This window comes from Megalobrama amblycephala, linkage group LG9, assembly GCF_018812025.1.
Source record: "Megalobrama amblycephala isolate DHTTF-2021 linkage group LG9, ASM1881202v1, whole genome shotgun sequence".
NCBI lineage: Eukaryota > Metazoa > Chordata > Actinopteri > Cypriniformes > Xenocyprididae > Megalobrama > Megalobrama amblycephala.
The window spans coordinates 28,776,042-28,800,661 of record NC_063052.1 but is presented as its reverse complement, the minus strand read 5'-3'; the positions used below and the strand labels follow the sequence as shown (position 1 = coordinate 28,800,661).

The 24,620-nt window shown below is 37.5% G+C and overlaps 1 protein-coding gene and 1 long non-coding RNA gene across 3 annotated transcripts in view; one reads left to right on the top strand and one right to left on the bottom strand.

Moving 5' to 3' along the window:
* Positions 1-24,620, bottom strand: part of efna3a (ephrin-A3a) — a 113,754-nt gene that overhangs the window by 36,272 nt on the left and 52,862 nt on the right. The gene's annotated exons all lie outside the window — the stretch shown is intronic.
* LOC125275524 lies at positions 5,916-8,153 on the top strand. The gene is made up of 4 exons (XR_007186465.1): positions 5,916-7,056; positions 7,220-7,248; positions 7,580-7,652; positions 7,746-8,153. It is a non-coding gene; the product is annotated as an uncharacterized LOC125275524 (long non-coding RNA).

The window sequence follows — 24,620 nt, the reverse complement described above, 5'->3', positions numbered from 1 at the left end:
ATGTTGCTAATGTACTGTTAAATGTGGTTAAAGTTACCATAGTTTCTTACTGTATTCACGGAGACAATTGTCGTCGTTATTTTCATTATTAAACACTTGCAGTCTGTATAATTCATAAACACAACTTCATTCTTTATAAATCTCTCCAACAGTATAGCATTAGCCGTTAGCTACGGAGCACAGCCTCAAACTCATTCAGAATCAAATGTAAACTTCCAAATAAATACTATACTCACATAATCCGATGTATGCATGCAGCATGCATGACGAACACTTTGTAAAGATCCATTTTGAGGGTTATATTAGCTGTGTGAACTTTGTTTATGCTGTTAAAGGCAAGCACGAGCTCCGTGGGCGGGGAGCGTGAGCATTTAAAGGGGCCGCAGCCTAAATCGGCTCATATGATGCCCCAAAATAGGCAGTTAAAAAAATTAATAAAAAAAAAAATCTATGGGGTATTTTGAGCTGAAACTTCACAGACACATTCAGGGGACACCTTAGACTTATATTACATCTTTTAAAAAGACGTTCTACGGCACCTTTAAATAAATCTATTATGAAAATGACCCACTGAAAATGATTATATTCAACACTAACTGGAGTAAAAACATAATTTTATAATTAGATTTAGAAGTTAATGCAAAAAAAAGTTAATGCATGTCTTATGTGCAGTTTACAAGTTTTCATACAATTTGTTATTTGAGTGTTGATTATTATATCTAAAAATAAATAGCAAATGAATGTAGGCTAATACTTAGGCCTCTGAACTTTTAATATTACAATAATGTTCAAGTAAGGGCTCCCTATATAGTTTACAGCATTAGCAGAGATAATTTTATTCTCAAGAAACTTTTAATTATAATTGAATTCATTAAAAGACAAGAGACACAATTTGTTCAGTAAATTACTGTTTATTAAAAAAAATTTTTATTTTTTTTTGCTTAGTTTTCTGCTGTACCGAACCGAACCGAGGCTTCAAAACTGAAGTACATCCCGAACTGTCAGTTTTGTGTTCAGGTTCAGTTAATATCCTGATCCAGTTACCCTCACTTTCTGTTGCTACTCTATTCTACTGTCATATAAAACACATATAGAATGCACTGCAATGAGTTTAATGGAAAAAATCATTCATTAAATAATGCTAAATTTCATTAAATATAAAAAACAAAGCTCAGTTTAATCAAAAATAGACTATATGAGTCCATATGTCTGTGTGCCATGTATTTTTATGCTTATTAGAGAATCAAGTTGTTAGCTACAGCTACTGCATAGCAGCATTTAACTAACATCAGACAATTAGGATCAGTGAAGCTTCAGATGAGGAGCGCTATTTGTGTGGTGTGCTGACTTGCTGCCTATGTAGAGCGTTCCAATTCAGTCACTTATGTATGAACAGGCCCTTATGGAATCTAAGAACACAGTACTCAGCAGAAATGGAACAGCCATTGTTTACAGAATGGAATATTTTGTGTAATTATGTTATGCTTTCATGTACCAATAAGAGTGAGGTACAACTGGCTCCATTTAAAACATTTTACAATGTTAATATCCAATTATTTCCTCAAAAACAGTACATAAAATGAGAGGGAAAAGTCAGATTCAATCAGGGTATGTAGTAGACAGCAAGATAGCTCACTAGGTTTTGGAAGTGAGCTAATGAGACCATAGCTAAAGAAAGAATCCTTCAGCAAGTGGTGTTGTGTTTGCCTCAGGCTACACTGATATATATACAGGTGTTTGTGGCAGCCAAAGGAAGTTGTGTTTTTTTCTTCCCTGAGTGTTTGTATATTTCTGTGAGTTGGCATGCAGGTTAACCTTTCCCGCTCCCTCACTTTATGTGTGTGTGCCTGCAGTTGATGCTCAATCTGTGGGACCTGCAGAATGGGAAATAGTCATCTAAAAATACCCAGACTGCCCAGTGTGTACTGAGGCTACTATGGTTTGATGTGCCTAATCTCCCTTTCCTAACTCTGCTATACTGTTTCTCAAAGAGAGAGATAGAGAGAGAGGCTCTGACCCGGCCCAACACAGCCATCTCATTACACCGGGGAATACGGGACACAGCGAAGGGACAGGGTGAGAGAGAGTGACAAGCAGAGGACGGGAGAGATACAGGAACACAGGAAAACAGCAACTGGGAAAAGACAGAAGGGGGAAGATGAAGGGATTCAGGGATAAGCCCAGGGATGGATGGAAATGAGGGAGTCAGAGGTAAAAAAGAGCAGTGTGTATCCAGATATGGACAAGACGAAAGGAAAGGTAAAGAAAACTGGATGAAGGGAAAAGAAGGAAAGTGAAAGATAATGGTCCTATTTATACATGAAGACACAGCAGAGGTGCAGGAACAGGAAAGGGATTTCAGAAAAGGTTCATCCAAAAGCTTTACATGTCCAAACCAAAAAAAGCAAAAAATGTTAAATTATTAGAATAAGAATATATAACAATATAATATTATATTAGAATAAGAAGTTAAACATACGTACATAATATTATGATTAACATTGCATCACTGAAAACATTTTATAAGTATGTCTGTATAATATATTACTTATGACTTACAGCTGTCTCGTATCTTTATGGCTGTATCATATTAATATATTATATTTACTATACATTGCAGATATTACTACAAATGCTCTTTGTAAACAGCATTTACAGGATAGAATGAAACCGGATAATAAATTCAATAATGACAAATAATAAATGTAAAAATGTATTTTTTGTAAAATGTAAATTTGTATTGTATTTTATTAAAGTTTAGGGTTGTAAAGTTTTATTTTAAAGGGGACATATCATGAAAATCTGACTTTTTCCATGTTTAAGGCCTATAATCAGGTCCCCGGTGCATATATTAACCCAGAAACTGTGAAAAAGGACAACCCAGAAACTTTATTTTTTGTTTCAGATTGAACTCCCCTTGTGACGTAGGAAGGGGATCTTATTATAATATTACCGCCCCTTAATCTGTATGTTTCCACCCATGGTGCCGCCATTTTTTTTCCGCAAGGGACAACGGTGTACCAGTCGTCCTGGAGTGCAGGTTTCCTGCACAGTTTAGCTACAACCCTGATCAAACACACATGAATGTCTTCAGAATTACTAAAGCTACATGAAGGTAGGTGAGTTGGGTCGGAGCAAAACTGCAGGACAGTAGCACTCAAGAACGACCATCCCTGAGCTTGTGATATGTCTCAGCTATGTAAACATTATCACTGATCTGTTAACAGCTATAATAGCAAACATATGAGTCTCCATAAACTCCTGGCATCTGAGCCACGAAGGACACAGTGGTGTAATTTTATTTATGAAGGGAATGTGTCCAAATAAATTCATATACCAGTATGTGCAAGTCATTTTACACCAGACTGCTTTGCTTTGCACATGAGGATCAGTAAAACAGGATTTGCACAGAAGTTGATTCTCAAAGATGGATCAATACCAATTGTTCATGAACCAATTTCATGTATATTTCATGATTTTTGCAAATTGTCTTTCTGAATGTGTTTCGTTAGCACGTTGCTAATGTACTGTTAAATGTGGCTAAAGTTACCATTGTTTCTTACTGTATCCACGAAGACCAGAGCCATGTCGTTATTTTCATTTTTAACCCGAAAATGTTTGCAGTCTGTATAATACATAAACGCGTCTTCATTCTTATTGAATCTCTCCAACAGTGTGTAGCTTTAGCCACATTAGCCATGCAGCATGCTGTCAAACGCATTGTGAATAGAACTTTAGCAAACATCCACAAAATACATGCCATACCTACATGATCTGATATGCTGCATCACAAACAGCTTGTAATGATTCATTTTGAGAGTTATATTTGTTGTGTGAGCTTCTCCTGTATTGTTTATGCCTCAGTACATCGCAAGCTTGGGGTCGGGGAGCACAAGCTCATTTGCATTTAAAGGTACACACACCAAAACATGGTATAATAAAAAATGGGGTATTTTGAGCTGAAACTTCACAGACATATTGTAGGGACACCTGAGACTTATATTACATCTTGTAAAAAAGGTCCATAATAAGTCCCCTTTAATGTTTTTGAGAGAAATCTCATGCTCACAAAGACTTTATTGTAATATAAAGTAATATTGTGAAATATTAATTTAAAATAACTGTTTTCAATTTGAATATATTTTAAAATGTTATTTATTGCTGTGATGACAAAGCTGAATTTCCAGTATCATTACTCCAGTCTTCAGTGTCACATGATCCTTCAGAACTCTTTCTAATATGCTAATTTGCTGCTCAAGTATCATTTATTATTTATTCAAGAATCTTATTTTTGTGGAAACCATGATACAGATTTTTTAAATAAAAGATCATGCCCTGATTCTTTAATGAATAAAAAGTTCAAAAGAACATCATTTATTTGAAATGAAAATCTTTTATAATAATGTAAGTCTTTATGGTCACTTTTGATCAGTTTAATGCATCTTAGCTGAATAAAAGTAATTTCTTAAATAAAAAAAAAAATCTTACAGACACCAAACTTTTTATCGGTAGTGTATGAAACCTGGGAAAATGTCACATGAGGGGTGGCAATGCTGCTGTCAATGGGCCAGTGCTCAATGATGTTTGGAACTGATTCACAAAGTAGCTTGGTCATACAGATGAAATCGATCGGACTAAAAATTTAAGAGCTGAGAACTCATTCACTCAGTTAGACATCACTGCTTTCAACCATGAGTCAATATAAACCAAAAGCCTGTGAGGGCCGGTTTTAAGGGTGAACGACGATCACTTTGCTCATATAAAAGCTGTATCGGTACGTCGATGGTCTGACAGACTTGGTGGCATGGCAAAAAGAGAAAAGGTGAGGGTGGTTTCAAGCTAGCAGGGACAAAAAAGGACACAAAGACTGTGCAGAAGTGTGAGGCAAGAAACAGAAAAAAATACAAAAAGACGAAGACTGAGAGCGAGAAGGAGAATGTTAATAATGAACGTGTGTGCCATGTAATGGCCATGACCTTCAACAAGATGAGAGTCTGAGAGATCCTACCAGCACGGTGAGATCTCCACCGCTGGTGTATGGAGTGATTAGTATTACAGGGAGAGAGAAAGAAAGGAGATGGAAGGAGCGAGTTGCAAAGAAACCAGCTCTACTCCTGTATGCAGGAGGGTAAATGAAGTCTAAAGGAGACTGTCTGGGCACTGATGCATGCAGAGTCACCCCCTGTTTGAGGTTACGTGTCTTCCGTTAGATAACATCCATCCATTTTAATGCATGTATGTGAGGGAGGAAGAGTTCTGAGCTTGTAAATTGAAACATTAAAACTAAAACGCAGTGAAATGTAACACTAAATGTTGCGAGCTTGACAGCATGTAATTTCTTTCCCGTGCCACGCTGCTTTCCTGCTTACAGACTTAATTGGTCAAGATCAGCCTTATGACACTTCATATTTCAAAGTGACAAAAGTCACACTTGATGAGCCCCACATATGAATGGAAATTGACTTTGGCAAAAAAGTAATATCTAGCCAGTTGGAGTAACAAAATAATGGTTTAAATCTTTTTTTTTCAATCTGACATCAATTTGGGCAAATGAAATAAAACGGTCTAATAAGGAAAACCTGAGGTGACTGACATTGAGTTATTGGGGCACTGTCACAAAAGGTCATCGTGTTTAAAGGTCGATACCTTCGATACCAAGTCGGTACTGAAATTTTAAAAATGTGACGCTTTGAGTGGATTCGTAAATACCTCTGAATGGCCATTGTGTTCAATGGATGCGTCTGTGATTGGCTACAATAATCAACACATAGGAGCGTTTGAAAGCGTTTTGAAAGCGGGAGCATTTGAAAGCAGACGTCTATCAGTGGACCAGTCCTTTCAAACGCTCTTGTGTGTATCTGTGTATGCGCTCAGTGAAGAGCGTCACTGATATCAATTTAACTCAACTCAACTCAGCTTTATTTATATAGCACCAATAAAACAACAATTGTTTACCAGGGTGCTGTACAGTATATCAAACTAACACCATGTACACCATAAATTACAGCACAAAACAAACCAGACACAGCACACATCAACGACAATTAAAAGCCAGCGAAAAACGATGGGTTTTGAGTTTTGTTTTAAACTCATGTAGTGTAGAGGCAGTTTTAATAAAAACAGGTAAACTATTCCAGAGTTTTGGTGCAGCAACAGCAAAGGCTCGTTCTCCTCTTGATTTCAGTCTAGCCCGAGGAATGTTTAACTGTCACTGGTTGGAAGACCTAAGAGACCTTCCAGGATTATGAACAGATAGTAAATCAGTAATATATACCGGAGCTAGACCGTTCAGAGCTTTAAAAACCAGCAACAAAACTTTAAAATCAATTCTGTAACGAATTGGGAGCCAATGCAAAGATATCAGCACCGGGGTAATATAATTTACAATTTACAATATGTTTTTGAAGCATTGATTATTGTAGCCATGTATTTGCATACACTCTTAGCCCGGATTTTATATTTACTTAAACTATATAATTACAATATACTTAAAATATTTAAGTTTGATTGCATTACTTATAAAATATAAGTATATTCTACTAAATTGTGGATGTAATTTGAATGTGTTAATAAATTTAAGTTAAATGCACTTAAATTATTACGTTTTTCTCCTGACCACGCCTCTTACACATTGGTTTACGGCAGGTAATGACGCCATTTTGTCGTGGTGTGTGTGAATTCAAGGAGCTGTTGATGAGAAGTTGGAACATTTGTTTTGGCAAGTTCTACAGACATTTTTTTTCCAAACATTTGCCTTTTTTATCGTTTCCCCCCTGAGAGACTGTTTGTGAGCAGTGAAAATCGTTTGTTAAAGTTTAAACGACGGAACTGTTTTCTCCGGTTAGCTAGTGTTCTCTCTCGCGTGCGGTGGATCACCGTGCATGAACCCCTGATCGGCGAGTTCGACGCGCGTTATTTCGTCGTTTGTTTCTTTTTCACACGAGAAGCTGTTGTTGGGCGTGTAAACTTAGTTTGAACCTCTGGCTGTCGGCGAACACTGCGGCCGCGCCCGCGCCCGCGCTTCCAGCAGAGGAGAGAGGATGAAGCGCGAAAATGGTGAGTGCAATAATTTAACGACCGTGTTTTATTTCGACATGGCTATTGATTGTAAGATTAAGTTAAAGTTAATTAACGAGTTGAAAACAAAAACAGATGGATATACTGTTTTATCTAGGTTCATAGCTTTCTTAACAACAGACTATCTTGTTTTGTGTTGCAGGTCAAGAAGAGATGCTTTGGATTAGAAGTGTAAGTATTGCCCTTATAACTGTGAAAAGAAAGCTCAGCTATTTAAACATTATAGGCTCAAACAATTAAGTTATACAAGAACAGAACAATTTCCTTGTTTACATCTGGAACATATACATGTACATTTATATCACACGTTATGCACAATATGTACACTTATACAGCCTTCACCAAAAACTCCATATCAGCTGTGTGTCATGTGGGTTTACTGAGACCTGTTCTTTGGCTGATTATTTTATTAATCTGCATACTGCACAGTGCACAATTACATGTAAACCATAAAATCAGGTGCCATAATCAAGACTTTAACTTTAATGTTTGCTCCTCACAGAAAAGTTGTCAACGACGAGCCTGACATCAGCCTGATGGTACTTCAATGGCCAGCTCTTTCTACAGTAAACCAGGTATGTATTGATGCATGGAGTATTTGACAATACCATTATCTGATGCATTATTATATGATAGTGTGTTTGTCGATCTTTGTCTTCCTCTACTAGGTTGCAGCTGACAAGGACTCATACAGGCAAACTTCAGTGAGAATCCTCTGTGTTGATCTATAAAGTGCTCAGCTAAACCCATCATGAGTGAAGATCGTCTCGGAAGGATGTTTGGTGATGGATGAACCGACCAACCTCAGGACTTCTGTGTCCTTTTTTCTGACTGATTTATGCCCTGCAACTGGACTACCCTAACTGTATGAAAAAATCCTTTATATTTTATTCAGCAGGTAATGCTCAACCTAGGAAAATGTGAGCTGGCACCTAAAATGGAATACTGCCACTATTGTGAACTCAGGAGTGTGAACAAACCATATAGTTTTGATGCAATTTGTTGTGATTCTGAGATAGACTATTTATGTGCTTAACAATAAGCTGATTTGTTAAAAGTATTTTTTTCACGTTTTATAAGGAAATGTTTTCAGGACATGAAATGTTGTTGTATTTGGAATTGAATTAAAATAAAACATAAAATTGTATGAATGTACCTTTTTATTTGCTTTTTTTCTTAATTTTGTAGTAAAATAGAAGTTGCTATAAATTAACTTGCTTAGTACATTGAACTTAAATATACTATGTGTAATAACTACAAAGTAATTAATATTACAAAACATTTTAAGTGAAATGAACTTTTTAAGTTCACATTACTTAATCATTACTTAATTTTTTTAGGGCAACCAGTTTCCTCAAATTTTTTAAGTAAATTCAACTTATCCGGGCTAACAGTATACCTGCATGCAGACATCACACATCATCAGCGTGCTCCATGAGTCTATGTAGAGTTGTAGACAGACAGTCACAGAGCACCACAAACAGCAGCAACCACCTTTTACAGTTCCTCCTGAACCAAAATAACATGCCATTTTGTAATAACCATAATTAAGCTCAAACATACTCAAACATCCTCTCTGCGCTCGGTTACTAGGTGTAATGGCGATTCAAGCCTTGTTCTTCACCATTTCCATTAGGGTGTGGCACAAAGGATTTGACGTGTGAATCAAATACTTTTCTTGTAAATGTTTACTTTTTCTTTGTCTTGTTACATTACAAAATAAATTCAAAAAGAAAGTCTACACTTATTCCAGTTTCCAAAACAAGACATTTTCACGGTCAAAAGACTGTCTAGTTCCAACCCTTCCTTCCTTCCGTATTCTTCCTCAAAAATTTTTACGCATACGTAATACGTATATAACTAGTCACGTGATACAAATACAAATAATCCAAAATACACATTTTTCGAAAACATAACCATTCTTAATATAAGGAAAAAATATTACAAAATTATTAAAGGGATAGTTCACCCAAAAATGAAAATTTGATGTTTATCTGCTTACCCCCAGTGCATCCAAGATGTAGGTGACTTTGTTTCTTCAGTCGAACGCAAATTATGATTTTTAACTGCAACCGCTGCCGTCTGTCAGTCAAATAATAGCAGTAGATGGGAACTTCAACTATAACAGTAAATAAAACTTGCTTAGACAAATCAAAATTAAAACCTGCAGCTCGTGACGACACATTAATGTCCTAAGACACGAAACGATCGGTTTGTGCGAGAAACCGAACATTATTTATATAATTTTTACCTCTAATACACCACTATGTCCAACTTCGTTTAGCTTCCTGTTAGTGAGGTCAAAAAACGCGTTCTGAAGACGGAAGTGATGTCTCGCCCATATACTTCAATGAGCACGAGACATCACTTCTGTTGTCAGAGCGCGATCAGACCTCACTAGCCGGAAGCTGAACGAACTTGGACATAGTGGTGTATTAGAGGTAAAAAAATTATATAAATACTGTTCGGTTTCTCGCACAAACCGATCGTTTTGTGTCTTAGGACATTAATGTGCCGTCACGAGCCGCAGGGTTTAATTTGGACTTGTCTATGGAAGTTTTTTCGACTCTTATTGTTCAAGTTCCCAATCACTGCTATTATTTGACTGACAGACGGCAGCGGTTGCAGTTAAAAATCATAATTTGCGTTCGACTGAAGAAAAAAAGTCATCTACATCTTGGATGCCCTGGGGGTAAGCAGATAAACATCAAATTTTCATTTTTGGGTGAACTATCCCTTTAATGTTGTTATGGCTCTAACACTAGGCATTTAAACTCCTTGTTGGTTGTTTGAAATATCTGATGGATGAACTCATTTGATTTGGATTGGACTTGTTTATTTACACGCTGTCAATCTTGATAAAACTTCCCAATGTTATGGACATTGCCACTGTCGCTGAATGCAGTTTTGAGTCCTGAAAATGTGCATGCTCGATTTAAGCGGCACTGCCATATTAGCCATTGGCATCTGCTCTAGAGTTTTGTTTTGTTTGAAACATGACAGCCCTAATAATGATGGTTGAAATGAAACATATTTTTACCTCAAAAATGCAAATAATAAATGTGTTTATTTTTACTTATCTCATAATAGTAACTTATTTGTATGTAAAATGCATATCTGACAATTGCAATATGTCACAATGTGACTTATTTTGAATTTTCTAACAATTACCTTTTTTTCTGCTCTAAGGTAAAAAAAAACAGGCTTCCATAGTTCAGTATTTTTTTGTAGCCATAAAATTAAATCTGTCCTGTGTGTGACAACTTGCCCCAGTTTCCTGTATAAAGGACAATTTGAGGTTAAATGGTTCAAAAACACTTTTATATAATCAGAAAAGGCGTGATTTGGATGGATATGGTGGCGATCTGGAGTCCATGCTGAGCTGCACACATTCTTGGCCGACCTTGTTCAAACCCAGTTTTCACTTCCAAGATAGTCAGTGGAATGAGAGGATTAAAAAAAGCACTCAATCCATGAAGGGAGGTGATGGCGATTTGCATTTTCCAGGTGTGCGGAGACGATTGGAAATGATTGTTTGCTAATTTAGATGAGGAAAGCAATGGTTTAATGTCTGGGGCTGTTTCTGATGGGCTGAGCGAATGGGAGCAGCTGCCCGGGCGAGCATACGACATCTGTGCCAGAGGACATGCTAACGCCAGGTTTTTAAAGAGCTTCATGACTGTGTGACTGTGAGGACAGAACATTGAAAGCTACTACAATTTTCTAAAGGGGGGGCTTTTATCCCTTTATGTCCCAAACTGGCATTCTAAGCGATTTATATGAATAGTCACAAAAATGTTTTGTTGACTGGTTTGAATCAGTACCTCTTCTTCCAAACTTTCAATATATTTACTCATAAAGCAGTGGAATAGTGCACTAACACTGAAATATGCTTTCCATTTCCTAATGTACCATAATACGTGTCACACATGGTGTATATTTGTTATTATTTTTCATCAACTGTGAATGGCTTTTTAATACAACAGTTTTTTTTTACACTCCAAGGCTTATTACTGAGTATTACCTCTACAGAAAAACAGGCATCACATAATTTATTAAGGTGAGTGCCCCTCTTTTCTGAAACAAATTGAGAGTAATGTAAACCAGCGCTTTATTTAATTGCTTTGTGCTGGGCGGCGGTATCTGTATTTGAGCTCCATCGACTGCAAGAAAATTACTAGAACATTTCTATATTATTTTATTTAAAGCAATAGTTCATCTTGAAATGAATATTCTGCCATTATTTACTCAGCGTCATGCAGGGCCATCACCAGAACATATAGAATGGGAGGGGGGGGGGGGGGGGGGGTGTCATTTCATTTTCATATGGGGGCACACATTTTTTTATGATCTGAGAAACAAAACAATAACATCCTGTAATTAATATTACTAAACTAGACCAAGTTCTATATTAACACTAAAACAGATATAGTCCAATCTAAAACCCTTTTCTATTATGCCCATATACTTAGTAAACATGAGGCACAAAAGCTTTTCATTTCCTCAACAACGCAACGATAAAATCAATACATACCAAATAACAATAAAATTATGTACATCTGTAGCATATTGATGTGTAACAAAGACTTTCAGTGTACTCACCATTAAATCACTTCAAGGAAGCGTGTCTCAGAGTGATAGTCAGTGATAGTGTTTCAAGTTCTGTTTTGTGTAACAATGCGTTAAATATGAATTTTCTGATCATAGACGGAGGGTGCACCAACTCCAGGGAAATGGAGATGCTTCCCATTTAAAAACACATTTTATAGATTTCGTAACACTTCAGTATGGGGAACAATTCTCACTTTTAACTAGTTGCTTATTAGCTTGCATATTGGCTGTTTATTAGTAATTATAAAGCACATATTAATGTCTTATTCTGCATGATCATATTCTACATCCCTTAATCCTACCTAAACTCAAACACTACAACAACTACCTTGCTAACCCTTAATAAGCAGGGTAACACTTTACAATACTGGTGCATTAAAGGGTTAGTTCACCCAAAAATGAAAATTTGTGAATTTGAAAAAATGCGCAGTTGTGAACGCGGATTGACAACAGACCCGTTAGAGAAGACAATGCTGAATAAAGTCGTAGTTTTTGTTGTTTTTGGACCAAAATGTATTTTCGATGCTTCAACAAATTCTAACTAACCCACTGATGTCACATGGACTACTTTGATGATGTTTTTATTACCTTTCTGGACATGGACAGTATACCGTACATACATTTTCAATGGAGGGACAGAAAGCTCTCGGACTAAATCTAAAATAAACTGTGTTCCGAAGATGAACGGAGGTCTTACGGGTTTGGAACGACATGAGGGTGAGTCATTAATGACATAATTTTCATTTTTGGGTGAACTAACCCTTTAATTCATACTTAACTAATGCACAGATAACCATGTGTTTATGTATGACTCATGAAGAACTAAACCATTAATTAATGATTACTGCATCAGCAACTAGTAAAGAGTTATTAATTAAATATGTCATAAAATATGTCATAATGTATTAATCCCCCCCGTGTTGCTTTTTTAAATGTACATTATAAGTGACTCAAACTCACAGTGCTTTCAGATGGAGCAGCATTTACTACTGATCACAGAGCTGTGCTTCATTGGCAAGCTGTGCATAATAAAAATAATAGCAGCCTTTGCGATTTCAAATCAGTTTAAGCGTGATTTCATGTTAATTGTGATTCATCATGCAGCCCTAGTTTGGAATGACGTGAGCAAATAATCACTAAATCTTCATTTTGGGGTGAACTATTCCTTTACACATGACACTTAAAAGACAGCAACACTCTCTCTTGCCACCTAATTCAGGGGTCATTGCTGGCTCAGTGTTTGACAGCTGTCACCCTTCCCTTCAGGTGCATCATAACGCACCAGAGGACGAGAGAAAGAAAGAATGACAGGGATATGGGAAAAAGATGGATGCAGAGAGGTGTCCATGGGCAGCTGGAGGGATGAAGATAGAGGAGGAAGAGGTGGGGAGAGAGGAGAGATCCCAGGCCTCTCTGTCACTCCGTGCGGTCGTCTTTCCGCCCTCTTGTTTTCTTCATCCTTCCATCCCGTGCCAGTAACCTTCACCGGGAGGCCACAGCAGAGATGATGAATGGAATCAGAGACAGGGGAGAGGACAAAGATTAGGGTGAGAGAGACAGATGAAAAATGACAATGACTCAAGGGAGGAAAACAGAAAGAGAAAGAGCGGGAAAGAGCAGGATAAAGTTAAACATAGGGTTCAAAATGAAACAAAATTAATTCTAGAATATTATTATGAAAATATAAAAATGTATATATATATATATATATATATATATATATATATATATATGAAGAGTTCAGATGCAAAACCCTCTAAATCCATCAGACTTCTTTTCTTTAAAATGAGCATTTTTTACCAGGCTTTTACGATCAAGTTCAGGAGTTTCATTTTAAAGGTAATGATAAGGTTATTAGCTATTGAATAAAATAACTTTTTTTCAAAAATGTCACTCTAGACAATTTATTGGTTTTTAACAAGTTCGATTTTCTTTTGCGTCAAAACCAGCTAAATCCACTTGTGCTTTTTTTGCAAAAACCTCTAAATCCACCTATTTGGGACAAGACATGGTAAATAGTTGAAAAATCACTAAAGATGCAACTAAAAACCCTGAAAAAGATGAGAGCACTTATCACTTAAAAACTAAACAGTAGACAAACCTCTTTACACAGGGATCTAACACGTCTCTTCTATTCAGCCTACACTTTTTGCTTCCTCCGTTTATATGGCACAGCTTCCATATGAGACAGAAGAATAGCATCTTGTTTGACTTTGTCTTTGGCGAAATAGAGCTGTTGTTTGATGTATAATAAATCCGATTCCTTCAAAGTAACGGCACTGCACGAAGAACTGTTATTAGTGCATGATACAATTGCGACCAAGCCATTTCCACTGTAGGCTATTTTGCCTTATGACAGGCAGAGTTTTGAGGTAAATAACATTTTCTTCTGCCATTCAATATTAGTAGGACAGGCTGATCCATTTCATCGTACTCCATCTTTTATTTTAAAAATCTCAATCTGAATCTGACTCTAAAAAAATCTCCTCAGCGCGCCGCTATATTGAAACCGCTCGGAATCATATGATTCGATTCGTGCCTTCTGATTGGTTCTCGGAATATAGCGGCTTTTGCTGCCAAAGGGAAGTGGCATCTAGAGGCTTTTGCCAACAAACCGATATTTCTGAATGGGCTGACGCTGCGATTTAGAGGATTTGAAGCACGTGATTTGTTGAACGTGTACTACGTGCCGTAAGCATTCGTTCAATGTCATTAACTCATTTTTGACAGAGATGGCGTTTAGCTGCTTTTGCATCTGAACTCTTCATATATATATATATATATATATATATATATATATAACATTTATGTATATAATAACTTTTATTTTAACATTTCTATGCGTATACATCATATTCTAGGCCACATTATGTCTATAAATACATTTCATTATGTATTCAATTACATTGTTATATATTGATTTGTTTTATAATTTCTTTATTGTATTTCAAAAAATATACAGTATAGTTTTCCCATTTATTTAGGTTTAGGTTTTTACAGAGTTTGGTGACCGTGTGACAGAATATTGAAAGTTGCTAAAAAAAGTGCTTACATAGTTTATCAAACAAAATATAATAGAAATAATGTAAATGATATCATTTTTATAATTATACTCGCCATTGGGCAATGTGGAAAAAAAAGCCAATTTTGGACCCTGTCTGAACAATAACAGAGCAGGCAAAGTTGAGAGAGCATCAGAAATAGAAAAAGGGAGACAAGAGAAGGATAGGAAAAGAGCTCAAGGTGTAATGAGAATGGAAGACAGGGTGAGAGGGCAGAGGGTGAAAGAGAAGATATATAGAGAGAGTGTGAAGGTGACTGTGAGACAGTGAAGGGTGATTCTCCATGAGTCTGGTGGACAGTGATGATGACCAACATGAGATAATAACACTCACACACACAGCATGCCCTCTGTGCTGCTTTCTCACACAGAGAGAACAATTTTGGTTTTAAAGGAATAGTTCACCTCAAAATGAAATCTCGATCCAAACCCGCATGACTTTCTTTCTTCTGTGGTACACGAAAGGAGATTTTTGGGAGAATATTCATGCAGCTTTCTTTTTGTACAATGAAAGTGAGCAGAGAGAGACAGGCACTGTCAAGCACACAAAGTGACAAAGTGACAAGAGTCCATATGACTCATCCACTATAGTCCAAGACTTTTTTTTTTAAATGTGAAGAATTGTTTTTTCACATACAGTACAGTGCATTTTTGACCCGGTTTTAACATCAATTTTGTCAGTCAGGATATCATTGATGTTAAACATGTCATGGTATGTTTAAAGGATTATTTCTCTTCAGAATTAAAATTTCTTGATAATTTACTCTCCTCTATGTCATCCAAGAAGTTTATGTCTTTCTTTCAAAAAGAAATTAAGTTTTTTTAGGAAAACATTCCAGGATTTTCCTCCATATAGTGGACTTCAAAAGTTACTAACAGTTTGAAGGTCCAAACTGCAGTTTTAATGCAGCTTCAAAGGACTCTACACGATCCCAGATGAGGAATAAAGGCCCTGATATACTTCAAACGAAGTTCTTTTTCGTTCTTCATTTAGGGGTAAAACGAAGTTCGAAATACGTGACCAGCGATACACTGTAATCAAACATCTGACGCCACCCACACTGCTGAGAGCGATGGTTAGATGAATACGTACGTAAATATGTGCCGTGCACTTTCTTCTCAGTAACAAAATAAACACAACAAAAATGAGAAAACAGCAAGTATTTTTATAGAAAGCATAAGAAAAGCGTCTGATCATAACAACATGGGTATGTTGGCACGAGCTCTGCAAATTAGCACTCCAGTCACGTTTATTTATATAGCACTTTATTCAATAGATTGCTTAAAATCAAGCAGCTTTACAGTATCAAACATGAAAAACACTGTCAGTGCCTCATTTCATCAGAAGCACAACTTCATTTTGTACTATAAAGCGGCTATCCAGTGTGTTCATGTTTTCACCCGCGGAGATCTTACCTCAACATACTCAAACACACAAAATGAGTCAAAGAGACACGTCCCACGCGAGTGAAGGTGGAGCCTCGGTGCACACCTCCTGTTACGTTATCGTCACTGACCAATGGTAGTACGAAGGTGCAGCTGGAGCGAACTTTTCCTGAAAGTGCGCTTTGGCAAACCGTTTCGAACTTCCAAAAAGAACACAAAACGAACTTTATTTTTACCTGATTTTGTTCAAAATGACGTCACATCAGTTCGTTCTTCGATTTCGTTTGAAGTATATTGGGACCTTAAGGGTCTTCTCTAGCGAAACGATTGATTGTTTAAAAAAAAAAAAAAAAAAAAAAAAAAAACTGCTCTGCGATGCTCCACGCATGACGTAGGCAGAAGTACCGAGCAAGTGTCTACAAAGCGAACATGCAAAGACTAAGTCAAATGGCCTTTACAAAAAAAAAAAAAAAAGGTAAAACAATGATGTCGGACGATTTCGGAGAAAATGAGATGGAGTTTTCACCCTACCGCGGTACTTCCGCCTACATCACATGTGACCTTTCCAACGTGATTCCGTAATGCATGCCGCATCACAGAGCTAGTGCAAGATGAGCATTTGTGGTTACAAAGTGTATCTATCTATATCTATCTATCTATCTATCTATCTATCTATCTATCTATATACAGTGGGTACGGAAAGTATTCAGACCCCCTTAAATTTTTCACTCTTTGTTATATTACAGCCATTTGCTAAAATCATTTAAGTTCATTTTTTTTCCTCATTAATGTACACACAGCACCCCATAATGACAGAAAAACACAGAATTGTTGACATTTTTGCAGATTTATTAAAAAAGAAAAACTGAAATATCACATGGTCCTAAGTATTCAGACATTTTTCTGTGACACACATATATTTAACTCAGGTGCTGTCCATTTCTTCCTTGAGATGGTTCTACACATTCATTTGAGTCCAGCTGTGTTTGATTATACTGATTGGACTTGATTAGGAAAGCCACACACCTGTCTATATAAGACCTTTCAGCTCACAGTGCATGTCAGAGCAAATGAGAATCATGAGGTCAAAGGAACTGCCTGAAGAGCTCAGAGACAGAATTGTGGCAAGGCACAGATCTGGCCAAGGTTACAAAAAAAATTCTGCTGCACTTAAGGTACCTAAGAGCACAGTGGCCTTAAATGGAAGACGTTTGGGATGACCAGAACTCTTCCTAGAGCTGGCCGCCCGGCCAAACTGAGCTATCGGGGGAGAAGAGCCTTGGTGAGAGAGGTAAAGAAGAACCCAAAGATCACTGTGGCTGAGCTCCAGAGATGCAGTCGGGAGATGGGAGAAAGTTGTAGAAAGTGAACCATTACTGCAGCCCTCCACCAGTCGGGGCTTATGGCAGAGTGGCCCAACGGAAGCCTCTCCTCAGTGCAAGACACATGAAAGCCCGCCTGAAGGACTCCAAGATGGTGAGAAATAAGATTCTCTGGTCTGATGAGACCAAGATAGAACTTTTTTGCCTTAATTCTAAGCGGTATGTGTGGAGAAAACCAGGCATTGCTCATTACCTGTCCAATACAGTCCCAACAGTGAAGCATGGTGGTAGCAGCATCGTGCTGTTTTTCAGCTGTAGGGACAGGACGACTGGTTGCAATCGAGGGAAAGATGAATGGGGCCAAGTACAGGGATATCCTGGACGAAAACCTTCTCCAGAGTGCTCAGGACCTCAGACTGGGCCGAAGGTTTACCTTCCAACAAGACAATGACCCTAAGCACACAGCTAAAATAACGAAGGAGTGGCTTCACAACAACTCTGTGACTTTTCTTGAATGGCCCAGCCAGAGCTCTGACTTAAACCCAATTGAGCATCTCTGGACAGACCTAAAAATGGCTGTCCACCAACGTTTACCATCCAACCTGACAGAACTGGAGAGGATCTGCAAGGAGGAATGGCAGAGGATCCCCAAATCCAGGTATGAAAAACTTGTTGCATCTTTCCCAAAAAGACTCATGGCTGTATTAGGTCAAAAGGGTGCTTCTACTAAATACTGAGCAAAGGGTCTGAATACTTAGGACCATGTGATATTTCAGTTTTTCTTTTTTAATAAATCTGCAAAAATGTAAACAATTCTGTGTTTTTCTGTCAATATGGGGTGCTGTGTGTACATTAATGAGAAAAAAAAAATGAACTTTTGAAAAGATTTTAGCAAATGGCTGCAATATAACAAAGAGTGAAAAATGTAAGGGGGTCTGAATACTTTATATATATATATATATATATATATATATATATATATATATATATATATATATATATATATATAGAAAATAACCGATCGTTTCTCTAGATAAGACCCTTATTCCTCAGCTGGGTTCCAGTAGAGCATTTGAAGCTTCATTGAAACTGCAATTTGGACCTTCAACCCATTGGTAACTGTTGGAGTCCACTATATGGAGAAAAATCCTGGAATGTTTTCCTCAAAAATCATAATGAAGAAAGAAAGACAAAAACATCTTGGATGACATGGGGGTGAGTAAATTATCAGGAAATTTTAATTCTGAAGTGAACTAATCCTTTGAGGTGCTCATTTTTGGTGCCATTTTTGACAGCCTTTTTATGGTTAAAAGAGCATCCGGAAAAATAACTCCTGTGTTGCACTGAAGAAAGAAAAACATAGTCTTTAAATAATAATAATAAAAAAAACAAAAAAACATTCATATTTAGGTTGAGCTATACTCAATACTTCACCCTTTTGTTCCACTTAATTCTTCCCTCAAGTTGACTTGTAGTGTCAGTCAATGCTTCTTGAGCTAAAATTAATAGTTTTTCATGACTATTTTCCACATTCCATTCTATTTAATCATAAACCTCTCTCTCTGTAACTCTCTCTTTACTTCTATATGTAAATGAGTCCTGTTATGATTGGATAAACTCCATGTTCTGGCATAGTTTCGATTGTTGTTCATCAGGGTCAGCCAAGTGGTTGAATACTGAATAAGTGTTGATGTGTAAATGTGGGCAGTATGTTAATGTGTTTACAGTTCTGATGCCAATACCTTGACAAATTTCTGAATGAGCTGTTTCTTTAGTCATTCATCTAGCTTATGTACGAACCCTATACACGAAGGCACATATTAAAGTGTTGTTTTGCCAGCTTTAGCTCATTATAAAGACCTTTATGCATGAGTTCTTCACAGTGCTGTCAACTTTAATCTCACACTGCACACATTTAACTTTTGTAGAGTTCTTTTGCATAGTTTTATAGTAGATCTCGTGAAATTAGACAGAGACTGCATGCCAAAGTGGTAAAATGCATATTCCCAAATGAAATGCAAACAAAAGCACAATGGCGGTTGCCAAATTCCCTCCAACATTTCCAGAAAACTGCAAGTCTAAATAATTCTGAAACCAAAGGCCCGTGCCTTCAGTTGTCCGTCCCCCTCCCTCACTCAGCACAGACGAGTGGAATGACAGACAGAGAAAGGCAGTAGGTCTCCTCCCCAGAGAGAGAGAACGCATTCATCCGTACTGATCTTAAAACAACAGCCTCCTCCTCTTTTCCCTCTCCTTTTCACCCCTCGCTCTCTTCCTCCTTCCCTTGACAACACACCCTCACCCTCTCTCTTCCATGATTGGCTCGCCCTCCATGCATTCCCTTTTTCTCCCCATCAGCCCGTGTATCACCGTGTCTTTCACCTTGTGTTCCACTCCTCGTTTCATTCTTTCTCTTCATCCATGCTGACTTGTATTCCGTGTCATTTCCTCCCTCCACCAATCCTTTCCAGCTGCTTCTCTGGATTTCTGCTAAGCTCTTCCTGCTGTCCTCTCACCTGTTACTTTAGTTGTTGAATTTCATGAATTCTATTAAATCATATTGCATAAATCACAAATGGGCAGCACATAACTTTACATACTGCATTTTACACACAATACAGGGTCAAAACAAACTTCTTGTCATACAGTACCTTGCAAATGCTGGTGAACTGACAACACTTTCTAGCTATAAATATTTCATATTGGCCATAAAACTGTATTTGCATGCAGCACCATCTCTTTTAAACATTTTTTGTCTCAATGTCAATAAAATTGCTCAGTGAATCTTAGAAAACCTGTCAAGAGCTTGTCAGGGTCATATTTCACCTCAAAGTGGTTAAAAAAAAGCCTGTTTTAGGGCCATTCAGATTAGATTTTTTATGGAAAAAGTCATTACTGCAATGCAATAAAATAAAATGCAAAAAAAAAAAAAAGGCCTGATGAAAACCAGTCTTACATAAGTTATTTAAATATTGGGGAAAATATGCATACATCGCAGTTCTATATGACACTTTCAAAAAAAATGACTCATTAAAAATATTTAGATAATTGTATTGTTCCACAGTCTAATTACAATCGTTACTGACATTCTAATATAGTAACATCAATTTTTTTTATGGTGAAAATCTAGCAATGCAAATCAAGCATCATAATAGAATGAAGAATTTTTAAAATGACCATTTATGCTAAACATAATTTCTTATTTTTTGACCATGGCATGTTCTTGACAGGTTTCGTGAGAAACAGCGCATGTCATTGTCATTCAAGGCAGCATGCACTAGCTAGTCTCTCGCACCACCTGTTACAGAACATTGAAAATCATTGTTATTTTGTTCATTATGTTAGAAATGTGTCTCCAAATGGAGTTCTGGAGTTATGACATTTAAAAATGCATTTCCTAGCTACATTTATGATGGGTAAATTTTCCACTGGGGTAAAAGTCATTGCGCTTCAGTTCTTTCGTTGGAATATAAAACTTACATTATGCTGGAATCTTGTATTACTGCCAGTCAACTGGCCAGTGGCTCCATTTAATTAATTTTATAAGCAAAAGATTAATTAACATTCACCAAAAACTGGCTTTAGTAAGTGTTAATTTTGGAACCTGTTTATATATTCCACATTTCGAGTAAAATGTGAACGAACAGCAGGAAGCAAGAGTTTCATGAACGAATGTTTTGGCTACATGAAACACAGTGTGGATTCCTATTTGATACGGTATATTCATGTACGGCAAGAGAGAAGACTTAAGTCTGCCAAGTTGTATTAAAAGTTTATAATAAACTTCTCTTTTATACCACGTCCCCTTTGTGGATTGTCTTAAAGCTTTCTCCCCTTATCTGTCTTTATAATTCATTTGGAAATTAAAAAAAAAATCATGTCTATTTTTAGCGTACAAAAAAAAAAAAGGAACTAGATTAAGTGGGGCTTTTAGTAGTCTATTTTAGTAAGTCCAAAAAAAAAAATAGTTGCTAGTTTAATCACAATTTCACACATAAAAATGTGCTGATGAATATGGTGGACAGTGACATCCATGCTGAAGGCTACAAAAATGAGCCCAGATAAACTCTCAGATTCCTACAAAAAGCAATCAGAAGATAAAGAGATTGCGCCGGAGGAGGTGATGGAGGAAGCGCACATCTGCATGCTTCGGGTCTGCTGAAAATGAACAAAAGATTAGCTAATTTACATGAGCAACCCCGTGGCTTTAGAAACCACTGCGTTTGAGGTTTTCAGAACAAGTGCGCAAATTGAGCAGCTGTGAGGTTTTGCAGCCACTGTCTACGTGAGAATCTGGAGGTGACACAGGCAAGACATGATTGATGTGAAAGCAGGCAGGGTTTGCACCGTTGCTCTCTCTGAATATTTAATTAAAACCCCACATACAAAAGCAGAGATGATGTCAAAGGTGTGCTTCTGTTTTCTGCCTCCTTTGAACCCCGCTTGGTTTGGCAGTTCTCTTTTTTCCTCCTTCGCTTCACTCCATAGCCAGGGTTTCCGCGGGGTCTTAAAAAGTCTTAAAAAGTCTAAAATTCTGAACTTTAAATTGAAGGCCTTAAAAAGTCTTAAAAACGGCCAGATTTTCATCCGAGGTCTTAAATTTCATTTAGTCAGGTCTTAAATTTTTTTACCCATTTCCAGAAACGCTACCTGCTGAAAGTTATTACAAAGTAGCAAAAAAGTAGCGAGTCGTAGTTCTTTCTGGGGTATATTGGTGTTGGTATACGCGGTGATAAAACTACAAATCCCGTGATAAATGCAATACCTGCTCGCGAAATACGTCTGCGTCTCCTCAGAGTTTGTTAAAGTTCGGCTACGTGTGGAAAATGGGAAAGTGTATTTTCAACGAGACATGGCTAGATCACAGCGATTTCTGCTGTTGGTTACAAGCGATACCCAGCTCCAGGTACGAGGCTCACTGCAAACTTTGCAAAAAAAAAAAAAAATCAATTAGAGAGTCTGGGTGTGAAGCGGTGTAAAGGCGCTGGAGTCACACGCCAGAGCGGAGAAACACAAGCTAGCCGCAAAATCCCTTCAGCGGACTCGGGCAATTAGCCTCACCACTGCCGTCGTCCTCCTCCTCAATGCCTGGTTCCTCCGGTCTCCAGCGCAATATCATCACAGCTCCGTCGAACAACCTTCGGGGTACTTTTGGAGCGACAGAAAGCCGAGGTGATTTGTATACTACACACGGTGACTAAACAAACACTACTCATTTAATAGCAACAGTGAGATTAGCGATCTCTTCCAAGTGATGTTCCCTGATTCAGTAATCGCGAAGCCGTTCTCTTGCGGGCCCAACAAGATCGCTTATGGCGAGATTTGGATTGGGGGAGTTTATAAAGAGGGAATTGATTCGTACTCTTACCGGGCCGTATGTCGTAACGTTCAATGAAAGGCAAAATAAGACCACCAGGCCATTTTTCTGGAACAATGGAATTGTTAAGTCGAGGTACCTGGGCTCACAGTTCATGGGACAGTGCGGGACACACACACACACACACACACACACACACACACACACACACACACACATACATATATCAGATAATCCATGTTAGATAGATACTCTAATTATCCCGAGGTAAGTCTCTATCTATCTAAAATGGATTATCTGGTGTGAGTGTGTGTGTGTGTGTGTGTGCTACATTGGTTGTTACATGGGTTGGAGTAGCCTGTTCAATCTTTATTAGGTTATTAATATGCTGTTTTGTAATGTAAATAAATATGAGATGAAATCTATTCTATTTGAGGGCAAGTTTGTTTTAGCCTATTTTCATTTTGGGCCTAAGGTTTTGGGCATTTGGCACATTGATGTGTGTGGAAGGTTACTAATGTGATTGCTTTATCTGTAAATTAAATTAATGCTTTTTCAATGACTGAATTCATTGAAATAAAATGATTTTTTCAGAATTTCTTTGATTTTAATATTTTTTGGTAATGCGTCATGTAGGTCTTAAATTTCAATCTTTATGGTCTTAAAATGTCTTAAAAAGGTCTTAAATTTGACTTACTGAAACCTGCATAAACCCTGATAGCCTTCCCTTCTTTCTTTTGCTTTTTTCTCTACCGCTTTCTCTCCGATCAAACTCAATCAGCGGCCTGTATGCTCCTCGCCGGCTGTTATTGTAGCTCGCAGGTGCGATGGAACCCCTGCTCAGCGGGCCTGACCTCCTCTGCGTTCTCCTTCACTCTTTTAGAGCCAAATAAAGACATTTTCTTTCCTTCTCTCCTCATCCGCTCTCATGCTTTCACTCTCTCTCTCTGGCCCTTCCAACACCAGACAACCATGTCACGCCACTACCATACTGCGGACAAGACCCCGAAATGATTTTGTGCCGCATTGCAAGTGTGCCATACATAAGCAGAAACTAAAATACCTCAAACACTTGTGTCATGAATAGATGCCTCCAGCTGGGGTAAAAACAGAAATGTGAAAGCCAAAAAGAATACAGCATACAGCTGTAGCTTTTGTTCAACACAGTAAATATACAGAGAAATTCCTACAGAATTAAATGCAGTGAAACAAAAAAATAAAATAATAATAAATATAGCTCCGAGCAGCAATTATCGTTGTTCAAGCATTTAAAGGCCTTTAAGCATATGCATAAATAGGTGCAATGTTTTAATTAGCAAGCCTGTAACCATCTCGAGATGGAAAAGACCATTTGCAGCCAATACAGGCAATTTGCTATAGGACATTTATGGTTTATAAAGCTTTTAACAGTTTAACAGTTTGAGCCAAAAACCTATGACTAGTTTGGCAAAGGTGGTTTTTGAAATAATCTCCAATATTTAACAAATGATTTGACGGACAGCAGCGGTCCTATAGAGGCAGAGTTGCTCAGAATGAGGAGTTCTACCATGTGGTATGAATGTCATGGGCGTGTGTGAAAAATCAAGTGATACACAATCCTTTACACATTGAAAAACGCAAAGGCCGATTTCTTTCGAATTTCTCTCAGGTCAAACAGGCACAGCGACAAACTTCATTGGCTGATGCCATGTTTTTTGGTATGCGTCAGAGTCCTCATAGACAATCATGGAACCTTGGACAAAGACACTGCATGCCAATTGTCAAGTCAATTGGACTAACAGTGAAGTAGTTCTTGCCATTTTCATGTTTTTTTCCCTGTTATAGCCCCACCAAGCGGCCAGTCGCC